The following is a 12286-nucleotide window of genomic DNA, read 5'->3' on the forward strand; positions in this document are numbered from 1 at the left end:
GCCAAAGCATCCTGCTCTCTACATTAACTCCGACTCGGACAGCTCGCAGATGGGATGAAGTGCGCCGGATATTACTGTAGTCCCCGTCCCAGGCCGTGACCTTAATGAGGGCCACGCGGATGAGCCACGGCGTTCCAGAGCAAGAGCGGTTAAAAAACTAACTCAGGAGGGCGAAGCCATGCCAAGTGCCAATGCTGCATTACATGGTGGTTATGAGAGAGAATGTGAACAGGGGATGCATGTAACAAGCTGGCACAAATACAAATCTAGCCTTAATCCCTTCTTGTCATTTGTTATGACTGCAGACAGCGCCAGGTGCTCCTCGCTCCTCTGCGGATTTCCTATGGAGGCTGGGGTTTTCTCATCACGTGCACACACGCATGCACATAAACACACATTATTAAACAACATTTACGACCACGGGTGAAGCAATATGACAGCACGTTTCATGTCATATTTCTTCCCCATTATGTCATGTGGCTTATTTTTATTCCGCCAGGAGCTCTGCCGCAAACTCATTAAACGCGCACACAGGCTGTAATTTGGGGCGCGAGCGAAGCCGTGCGCCCCGAGTCCTAAAGTTTAAAATGTCCCTTTAAATCTCCTGTGGCAGGCTTGGCAAAGTAAAACTCAAACTCACAGTGATTTATAGAGGATGGCGTTAGAGGGGACTCCACCGTGACGTAACCGCCGCACTGCTGCCTCGTCAGATTAAAAGCAAGGCTGGAGTTTTACTGTGACTCTCGTGAGCGAGGAAACCCACTCGTAAAACTGATGGCTGGTGCAAAAATATTAAAATCTGATCTGGCTGCAGAGGAACAGTTGAGATTATTACATTTCAAACACTTTTGAAGAGTACCTTCCTTTGAGTGGGTCGTAAAAAAAGAAATATTCTCGCCGCACCGGCAGAAGCTTTTTGACTCTCTGAATGGAGATGATTGGACAATGTGGAATACCATTCACTTCAGTGGAAATTTGATTAGGATGGACAGGTTTCTGCGCACGAGTGTGTGTGAGTGTGTCATTAGGCCGATGAGACAGACAGACAGGGTGAGATCAGTCTAGCTGGCAGAGAGGTTAATAGCATGGCCCCGCTCATGCCAACAGCACCACTGGATTCATTACTGCAAGCCGGGGAAACACACACACACACACACACACACACACACACACACACACACACACAGTATCTGATTCCAACATACTCAAGTGAATGCACAGTCGTCTGTTCGCAGGGATTTGCTAAAGTAAGAAATACAAACAAACTCTCTCCCTCTGTCTGTCACACACGCCATTAGCTGTGGATCAAAGCCACTCCGACTTAGCAGAAGCAACTCTATCCCGCGATCGGTGATGACAGGCCGCCGTAACACTGTGGGTCTCGACTGGAATGCTGCTGTTCCGGGATTGGTCAGGATCGGGTCGCCATGGAGATCGAGACCAGACAACCACGGGTGGGTTTCTTTCCTCCTCAGACAAATACGATGACAGGCAGGCCGACGGATACGGACAGACAGTGACAGATAGACGGAGGAGCAGACAGACGTGGGCAGCGTGACAGACAAATCACAGAAAAACAGGTCCAACAGAGAGAGCGTGTTTCAGTTCGCACCTCCAGAAAAGATCCTCTTAGTGCTACAAATACCCTCCTTACAAAGGATGGAAAGCTAAGGAGCAGATAATAAACTACACCGGATTCGGTCTGGTCTTTGAATTTGGATATAAAAATGCAGTTTGGACCCATCAGTGTCACAACTGCTAACTCTCTTTGTTTTCTATTAGAAGGAAGCTGCTGTAAGGGTGTAAATACACTTACAGTTTGAGTCCTGTGAGGCTTTACGAGGTGCATTCCTTTTTATCTGAGGCTACCCGGCTGATTACAGCACTAACAGTGGCTGCATATCATTTAGAGGCCTTGTATTGTGCTCACAGAGACCCTTACATGGATCAAAACCACTGTTAATGTAATTAGTGCTATTACAGCTTCTCCTGCTAGGACTGGTCAAAATGTGTGCTGTGAACAAACTGATTAAATAACTGCACATTTTATTTTTTAAAGCGATGGTTCATTTTTAGTGTGGCTCTTATTGTACTGCTGAGTACTTGGATAGCCCACTGTCCTCCACTGCACTGATTATGAAGTGTGGACACGGATGATGTCGTGGAAAAGTGTGGGATCACCTGTGTGGTGCTCTCAGGTAGGAATCAGGTTCATAAAAACACGAGAATGCACAAGAATTGATATGAATGCATATTCATTCTTTTCATTTATATGTAAATGAACGATGTTTAATAATGTGATAGATAGTTATATATGTGCTCAGGTCAGCTGTATGGTGTCCCTGCGATCCTGATCAGAACAATCAAACGTACATTCATGTGTGAGAAATGATACCAATCGATTCATAGATGAAACAAATCGACACAAGTGGCAGATTTTACAGGTTTGAACAATGTTGGAAATATTTGGGACAGTGTGACAGTTATTAAGGCAGCCTTCGTAAGCACGTCGCTAACATCAATACTAACACAAATGTTTTTCAGATACGTATCATGTGGTTCACAGAAACACACACTCTGTCCACAGCGAGCCACTTGGACAGTCTGTAGAGGAATTAAGACTGAATTAGACTCCACAAGAAGTGCTTCATTCAACATCATCATCATCGTATCACAAGCATTAGCAAAGCGAGCAGTGGACTTTCATTGACAGGAAGTGTAAGAGGCTTTAATTGCTGTGAATGGATGGATGGCTGTGGCTGAGTTTCTTCATCCTCTTTCATCACCGAATGCAGAATATGTGCTACTTTCAACAACACCGCTCTCCCAGCTGATCGCCCATTAACCAGCAGCACTGCCGTCTGCATGGGCCGCTCCTACATCAGCCCACTGTTTAAATGTACAGCCAAGGAGTTTATAGCGCCATCAATTCAATTTTATTTTATTTATACAGCGCCAAATCACAACAACAGTCACCTGAAGGTGCTTTATACTGTAAAGTAGACCCTACAATAAAAACACAGAGAAAAACCCAACAGTCACATGACCCCCCTATGAACAAGCACTTTGGTGACAGTGGGAAGGAAAAACTCCCTCTTAACAGGAAGAAACCTCCGGCAGAACCAGGCTGAGGGAGGGGCGGGGCCATCTGCTGTGATTGGTTGGGGTGAGAAGGAAGATGGGATAAAGACAAAATAACAAGTATTATTCAGTGCAGAGAGGTCTACTAATACATACTGAATGAAGAAGAAACACCCAGTGCATCATGGGAATCCCCGGCAGCCTACATCTATTGCAGCATAACTAAGGGAGGATTCAGGGTCACCTGGTCCAGCCCTAACTATATGCTTTAGCAAAAAGGAAAGTTTGAAGCCTAATCTTAAAAGTAGAGATAGTGTCTGTCTCCCGAATCCAAACTGGAAGCTGGTTCCACAGAAGAGGGGCCTGAAAACTGAAGGCTCTGCCTCCCATTCTACTTTTAAATACTCTAGGAACAACAAGTAGGCCTGCAGTGTGAGAGCGAAGTGCTCTAATAGGGTGATGTGGTACTACAAGGTCATTAAGATAAGATGGGGCCATCAAAGGTGGTTATTCTGAAAAACAGATTTTCTGTAGTTAAATGAACATTTGAGAATAGCTGCTGCCAAAAACACAAGCAGGTACACAGACAGTCGGGGAAGGCAGCAGAAGAGCCAAACGAGAAGGAGGCAGAAATGCCGACAGTCAGTCAAATGAGTACACAGAGGCAGCAGGCTGACTGGAGGTCTAACAAGTAGCAACCTGTCACTGTGGCTTTGGGAGGGAAGAGAGAGTCATTCAAATGCAGCTTCTGTTTGATTGCTGGGCTCGACTGTATGAATGTACTGTACCTGCTGAGTACACACCAGCTGTCTGAAACCTGATTCTCTTTGACTGAGAATATGCTCGGTGATAAACAGACTCGCTGTGCTGCCGGTTACAACAATAAAAATAACTGCTGGAAGTAGAAAATAAGACCATTTTCTGCCTTTTCCCTCCACTCAGGTGTGTGGAAGCCGACAAAATAACAGTGTGCTTTATCCAGAGTCTTGGCAGGCACACAGTGTCAAATAAATGTCTGTAATGAAATGACAACAGATGTGAAGTGCTGTAGGGAGAAATGACGCAGAATAGACGTCCTGTGAAGCAAATAATTCACCATAAACTGCAGAAACAGTGTGATGAAAACAAAAGCCTTGGCGGCATATTAAGATACAAAGACACAAACACGAGCGCAAACACTGAGAATAACTCAATCAAAAATCTATCAAAACAAGACTCGTATGAAAAGGCAGACAATATCTTCCTGCTCTGCAAATGGTGGGAATAAATAGCTGCGCTAACCCTCATTCAAGGCGGCTGTGTGTGTGTGTGTGTGTACGTGCACATGTGCCTTAAATCAGCCGTTTAAAAACCTTGCACGGAACAAGGCGCTGCTTGTAATTCAATTGGGCCAATGAGCAATAGACAGGAATTTTCATAACACTGTCAAAGCGCCGCTACGGGTGGCTGCTGGCCGGGACCACAGGTTGCCCATTTTTGAGTGACAGATGGACTCAGCCAACCAGAGCGCTAAGCGGTGCCACCACCCCAACCCCTAAACGCACTCATACGCACGCACTGACAGGCCTGACAGGCCCGCACATCACAGGCTCGCCATTAACATTCACGTGCCATTGTGCTCGTCGGCCAAGAAGCTGCTGCTTAAAATGGAAAAGTTAAAAAGTGTTGCAAGAAGCGGGAAGTTTGATGAGCTGACAAAAGACTGAACCAGAGGCTGAAACGGCAAGAAAAAAAAGCAGATACAAAGTGGCAAAGGAAGATGTTTAGAGACAGAGATGGATAGATAGTCGGAGGGGAGATAGAGGACGGGTGTTACACTCTGCCATACTTAAAGCCACAGATAAAGCGATGGTTCACGTGATAAAGACGGAGAGGGACAGATAGAGAAAGCGATGCAGACGCACAGATATGTGGAGAGAAAAAGTAAAGCACAGGAAGGAAGATGAGCCTGAGAGCAGGGATAGGGATAATGCAAAATAGCAATAAAGATAAAACCGTATGAGAGAGGAAGGGCAGCAAGACGGCAGATACAAGAACAGCTCTGGATACGAGGCCTGCGCACGCTTTAAGGATGGATGTGATGCACAGCAGCAAGAAGTCAACAGGCTGGACAGGGCGGCAGCTCAACGAGGCGCTGCTATCATCATAAAGTGACCAAAGAGCAAACGTGAAGTATCACCAGTATGCTATCAGTGTATGAAAATGCTTTATCACATTAGTTTAACTATAAAAAATACCACAGAAAAAAAACAGTTTCCCAAATATTTAATGTTGTTTTTGGCGCCGTTTCATCATCAGCCTCCAATTTTAATTTTTTCATTCTGGGATGAAAAACTCCTTAATTTCCTCTGCATGACGCATTGTGTCCATCAACTAAAAAATCAAGTGGATTCAGCATAAATATTCTGAATAGTCACCAAACAGGCTGCTGTCCCTCTGAGGCCTCCGATCTATACATGCATCACAGCACCAGCCTCACATCATCCAATCAGGACATCATTTATCAATAAAACTGATTTGACCATAACCTAATCCTATAATGAAAGCTGCTGATCAAGGTTGGTCCCAGACAGAGTTAATAATATTAACCTACATAAACTAAAACTAGGTGTTATAATAATAATAAAAAAAACTGTTTGGTAACTGAAATAAAAGAGCAAAAATTCAAAGGTATAAAATGAATAAAAATGAAAGTAAAATATGGAGGAAATGTTCCCAGTTTGGTCTGAAATACAAATATAAACTAAATTACTTTAGACACTTTAGGTCAGCACGGTGTTGAAGTGAGCATACAACAGTCCAGAGACAGGCCTGTACGTTTAACTGGTGATTCTAAACTGACCACAGGTGTGACAGTGAGTGATGGTCTGTGTCTGTGAGTGACTGGGATCGACTACAGACGCCCTGCAACTCTGAGCTGGCTGACCGGCTACGAAAACGCATGAAAACTGCAGTAACTGCGTTTCCAGCGGTCATCGTTTTTCCTTTTTTAAATGACAAAAGTCTTCTTTAACGACTCCACGGAGCTCCAAATCCCTTCTGTAACACCTCCGAGTCGCTACAGTGTATCTGCATGCTTGGCACCTTCTAACGATCGACGGCCTTTTCACAGCTGAATTACAGTCACGCTGGTTAATCATAGCATCATTCAAAGACTGAATGTGACTATGCAAAAGCTGGCTGCATTACAATAATGACATTTGTAAACACAGCGCAAAATGAAACATTGGATATTTCCTTTTCCATATTTACATTCTCCAGCAGGTCGGCAGGTCTTAAAGCGAACTTAATGGCAGATAATCAAAGGAAATTTCAGCGAGGGAGCACAGCGGGGAAAAGGTACGAGAGAAATGGCAGTGCTGACAGATCTGTCAGTCAAAACAATGAAAACGTGCAGCGGTATCAGGATAACTCTCAGGACTGCTTTCTCTAACGTGGAAATAAAAACATTTCAACATCATTTAAATGCTCACACAGAATCACAAAGCCAAATTAGAATTCAGAGGCCGTTATTTGTTGTTGAAATCCTCCAGAAAATGCTACACTTTTAGGAAAAATCACCATTTCCTAATTGTTTGACTCTATCTCGTCATTTTTGGAAACGCTCGGCTCGTTGCTGCCTGTGGCTCGAGCTAAAGATGCTTTTGTTTCATGTTGTGCAGCTGATGCTTTCGACTCAAACTCGGCTCTGATCTTTTGCGGGAATTTGACTTTTTCTCTCATTTTCAAGATGCGCCGACGTCTAAAGCGCCGTAACCGTGCACACGTTCTGCTGCGGCACAAGGACGTGAATATCGCCTCCTGCCATCTCTGCAATGCAAAAGGCTGACGTGCAAAGAACAGCACCGGGCTGCAGCCGTCAGGAGCTTATTATTCCACTCCGGACCAAAACAAATCAACCGGTGTCTCCAGCTTTGTGTGGTGATAAGATCAGCCACTCGGAGTCAATACCACATCCAGCGGTGAATTGCAAACGAAGGTGAGTCCCTTAATGAAATGCAAAGTGTCGGAGGCGAGGATCAGCACCAACGGGCTCATGATTAAACATAAGGGAGAAGGAGAGGGGACGCATCATGGCTCTCGTCATCGCTCTCCTATCTCTCTCCCCCCAAGGTGACGCCGCTCTCCATCTCTCTCTCTCCATACTTCTCTTTGATCTCTGTCTTTGGCTCCTCCCCCTCCTCATACACTGGGAGGCCCTTGACACCTAAGCTCATTCCTCGGGTGCCGGGGGAGAAAAAACTGAGGGAGAGGAGGGATATGCAGCACTCCCATGCCAGCAAATATTAAAGATACAAAAAATAAATTCATTTTAAAAAAGGCACGTGAATTCGCCGGCATTTTTCTGCACAGTGCACTTCATATAGTGCAAGATTTTTCTCTTCCCAAATGAAAACATAAGCCCGTCTTTTGAAGGAGTGTGACTTCTTGACCCGCTGATAGCATCAAATCGCTCTGACGGGCGAGAGAACGCGAGCAGACAGTGTAGCCATCAACTGATAGACGCACGGCGAGCTTTTTTATATTTCCATCTTGGATCCTTTTCTGAAGGCTGCTCTCTGCCCCTCTTTATTTTTCCCTCTCTCTAATTCTCAGTTTCTGCTCGCATCAATTGATGGGGGAAAAAAAACATGCACAAAGGGAGCGCTCGTCGCTGGCGTTTTATTGCTGGCTGACTAGCAGTGGCTCTGTTGTTCTAGGCAGAGTGGTAATGGAGACATTTGGAGAGGCAGAGCAGGTGAGGTTAATGCTCTCCGTAATGTGTGTGTGAACAGCCGTTTATTTATTTCATTTTTTCTTTTTTTTGCGAGAGGCTCTGGGCCCTGCGCCACCGGCTCCAAATGTTTTTCACCTACTAAACTCCTGACCCCAATCTGACGCCAAGACAGACAGAAACGCGAGGGGAAATTGAGAAAGAGGCAGTGAGAAAAAAGCAAATGTGATTCAGCGAGGGTCAAACATGGACCTAAATAAGCGAGGGAGGAGGAGGAGGAGGGCGAAGAGTGGGTGAAGTGAAAAGGATTCAAGTGCTGATAATGAGGGAGGTGCAGCCAGTTATCCCAAAATAAAAAGCAGATCGGTGCGATGTCTTGACACAGAATTTCTCAATGATTATACTGGAAATTCAGAAGGAACGCCAAATAACACCAGCTCAGACTCAAACTCGACTCCGTCCTGACAGATAGAAAATAATCATCATGAAATTACCAAGAAAAGAAGACTCACGACACATGTAAACATCACAACTGAGCGCAAAATAGCCCCGAAACGTCTTTCAGATCAATCATTCCGACGCACGCCGGCTCGGCTCATTTTTCACCGCTTGCTGTGATGACAGGCTTGAACTTGTGTAGGAGTCATGTCAATTACATCTGAACGAGGAGAAGGTGGAGGGGAAGGGGAGGGGTTGCTTTGAGTTGGGGGGAAAAAAACGCTTTTTCGCCATTAGCGGTCACCGTGAGCTCAGGAGATTATACTCGTATTTTACATCCCCTGCTGCGAGGCTGTCTTTCCGGGATGCTGACACGACGAGGCGCCGCCTTGTTAAATGACAGCGACACAATGGATGGCTGAGCCGCTTCTGTGCGCCGCAGATCAATCAGGAACTGGCGGCGTGATGATGATGGGGTTAAGGGGTTAAGGGCAGGTAGACATTTTTGGAAGGATTGGCTCTTCAGAGGACGAGCACGCAGTGCCTTTAATAACTTATGTCGCTGAAGTCGATCCACGCTAACGCACTCGTAGGCACGCCGCCGTCTCCCTGCTGCCATAGTTCACGGTGCGTGATTTGTTATTTAAAATGTGTAAAGACTACAAATACAGGACACCTGCTCTGCTGTTCTTGGACTCTGCGGGATTCCATAGTTGTGTGCCTACAACTACCATATTAGGGATATCCCCTCTCTATGACATCATAGAGATCCAAGAGCAGAAAAAATGTTCAGAGACCAAACGTTTCGAGCAGCCTCATCCAGGGATCAAGTGAAATGCTGGCCAAGTTATATATGAGTTAAGTCAGCGGTCCCCAACCTTTTTTGTGAGACGGACCGGTTTGTGTCCGACAATATTTTCACGGACCGGCCTTTAAGGTGTCGCGGATAAATACAACAAAATAAAACCGGTAATGGTACCAAAAAAAAGAAGATTTATCCATAACACACCAGGGAAACAGAGTTAACGATAAAACCGATAAAAACCCTGAAAACCATACATTTCACGCCTGAGCCTCAACTCTCGCGGCCCGGGACCAAACCACTCTGTGGCCCAGGGGTTGGGGGCCGCTGGGTTAGCTGTTTCCATGATGCTGACCTCTTTTGATGGTGTGTGTCTGTGCGTGTGTTGGTGGGGGCCCTGAGCTGAGCTGTAATTTCTGTTTGGTGGATGTAGACAGAAAATAGTTCCTCCATCCCAGTTTTGTAGCTCTTCCTTATTTGGGGCTAACCAGGTTATGATTCCTGGAAATGCTGCTGCTAATTTGTGCCCTCTGGTTACATCCTATTTAAGTGAAGGCAGCAAAAGCATGAGATGGATGAGCAGGCCGAGAGTTTGAGTTTGTTTGGAGGTAAACTGACCGTTTACATAAGTAAATATATTTTTAAAAGCTGCTCTCTTGAAAACATTCAAACTTAGATGGACGTTTATTCGCTTGTTTAACATCCAGGCTGTACAAACAGGCCCCATCTTCGGCTGCTCCTGTTACAAAGCAGCAGCCGAATCCAGGTAACAGCGTTATTATGCTGTGCTGTCTCAGATGTTGACGGCGTGTCACATCTCAGCACTTCCGCACTCCGCAGTACAAATGAAGCCCAGAAAGTGAGATGCCAGACTTGACCTGCGTAAGAATCTATCTAATCTGGATGGAAACTGAGATGAATTCTCCGTGAGCCAATTAGAGCAGCCACTAATCCCTCTGTAACTCGGCAAAGACGTAAAGCATCCCCTTTCTTTTCCCTCTCTTTCGCGCTCCCTCCGTTTCACTCTGCTTTCATCTCCCGGCTCTTTTATCTTATCAGCAGGCACGTATAGAGCGCCGCAGACTCAGAGCGCCGAGCCCGGATCTTTCAAAAACACACCGTTTGTGACGTTTTACACCCGCTCGCCGCGTTCAGCACAAAATAATATCAAATCCCAACATTGCTTCACCTCTCTGAGCAAGAGCAATGGAGGACTAATGCAACAGCGAGAAATAACTGACAGCTGCGTTTGTGAAAAAGTATAATCCACAGGCTCAAATATAAATACACTAATAACTGTGGATAAAACATGTTGCTATGTGTTTGAGCGTAGACACAAGTCCATCTTTCTTGTGCTACAGAGCATATAGAAGCTTTACAGTGACATAACTGATAACATCACTTAAACCACTCTGGATGGGAGGGGTTTTCCCCCACCCCCTTCCAGTTAATGACCATGTAGCATGGGCTCCACGCGGCATTTGATTGGCTGAGAGCCACTCCACAGCAGCGGGGTAATAAAAGTTACAAATGAGAGCAGGCTATTAGAGCCATTGACGTGCGTAGGCTAGCTTGCTAATTAATTGATCCTGAAACTTCATCTGTTCTGTAGCCAGAGAGGAACCCTTAATTAATCAGCCTTTCCATATCGTTGTCTTCCTGTTCTTTCAATCCGGCTCGCTGTTCTTTACGCCCCTTCCTCCTCGTTCCCTCTCTCCTAATGCCTGTTTTAATTGTGAGGTGAGAATGCTCGGGGTCCTGTGGGTTGGTGTGGAGAGCTGGTCTGAAGGTGGAGGAGCTGGAACAAAGACAGTGCGCGTCATGTGCACCGGCGTGGATGACATTAGCGGGGAGCCTGCGACATTTCAAGAGCTTTTCAAAAGAGGGAGGGCTGTGATGAAGCTGGAGTGGTCCCCTTTGCACCCCACCCCTCCTCTCGCTCCATCTTTCCTGGCAGAGGGGCTGATTTAGTGGGGCTTCCCAGCCATCCGTCAGAGCCGGCACCACAGGCTGCATTAACCCCAGAGACACCCGGGGCCCCTAAGTGCTTCCGAGTGGCCCTCTCTCTCGACGTCGGTGAGGCCACGGACAGATGACTTCTCCACATCAGGACGTGAACGGTTAATGACATCGGCAGCTTTTGGTTAAAGAAAGTGCGTCTGTGTGGAACTTGACGGCAACATGGTGAGGGAAAGCAAAAGACATACGGAGGGCTGAGGGTAACCGATGAACTCGCTCCTTCCCCCTCTGTCTGTGCCTCTACATGGAGACAGAAGGAAACAGTGACTGGATGGAGTCCTTACAACGATAGTTCTGCCTTCAGTTCAGACTGGCTAACTCTGATGCGACACCTGTGGAGTATTTGGCTCACAGTTACCGCCTGTGTTGTCCACGTGCACGTCACTTTAACTGACTGACCTCTGAGCACGTCCGCGCTTAATAAATTGCTAGTTGAGATTCCCGTCACGACGTGAGAACTTGCAGTTCTTCAGCTCTTTCATCAGTTTGAGATGTTTTCAGTCAAAAATACTAAAGCAGCGGGGGGTGTAAGTATGAATGTATTAGCCAAAAAATCTTTTTTCACCCTGGCACTAATGGATCGCTTAAAGTATTATCTGTGTTAGGTCGTTTTCACAGCAGACTTTCTGACTTGTCATACGAGGACAGGCGTTATTAATGACAATCCTGGATTTTCCTCCCGTTTCCAGCAGTTGGAAAGCGAGCACAAAGCCACCCTGAAACAGAAGCTGCCGACGTTTCTTTGATTAATTACACACAGGTGAGTTTGATACGTGAAGAACGTCAATAAACTCACAGTAAAGAAATAAACTAAGCTGCGGAAACTTCAACTGATTTCACTTGAAATGAACAGTTCAGGAAATTCCACAAATATTTAGCACGTTTCTGCTAATGTTTCATCCCCAGCATGTCCAAGCTCTTTAATCTAAATGATATTTCTAATGTTAAAACATAATTATTGTTGTTGTCTGTGAATTATGATAATAGAGTATTTTAAAAAAGCACAAATAAACAGTAAAACACTTTATTATTTTTTGATTAAGATAACAAATTACAGTTATTTGCTTCCTGAACAGAAAAAAAATTGTTTCGTTGTTGAAATGAATTTCTGACTTCTCAGACAAGTCCAGCATCTCGCCTCACATTAAGCAGGAAAACCTGAATAAGTTCAGTAAATTGAGTAGTTTAAACCAAAAAACATGAAACAAACGATAAATAATCGACTCTGAGGC

General features: G+C 45.4%; 1 protein-coding gene across 6 annotated transcripts in view; it reads right to left on the reverse strand.

Moving 5' to 3' along the window:
• The window catches only part of LOC146551794 (AT-rich interactive domain-containing protein 1B-like), a 158782-nt gene that overhangs the window by 116611 nt on the left and 29885 nt on the right, over window positions 1-12286 (reverse strand). The window lies entirely within an intron of this gene.

The sequence above is a fragment of the Mchenga conophoros genome, linkage group LG19, assembly GCF_057382185.1.
Source record: "Mchenga conophoros isolate Kocher_MC1m ecotype Shallow Benthic linkage group LG19, M_conophoros_male_GT1.1, whole genome shotgun sequence".
Lineage (NCBI taxonomy): Eukaryota > Metazoa > Chordata > Actinopteri > Cichliformes > Cichlidae > Mchenga > Mchenga conophoros.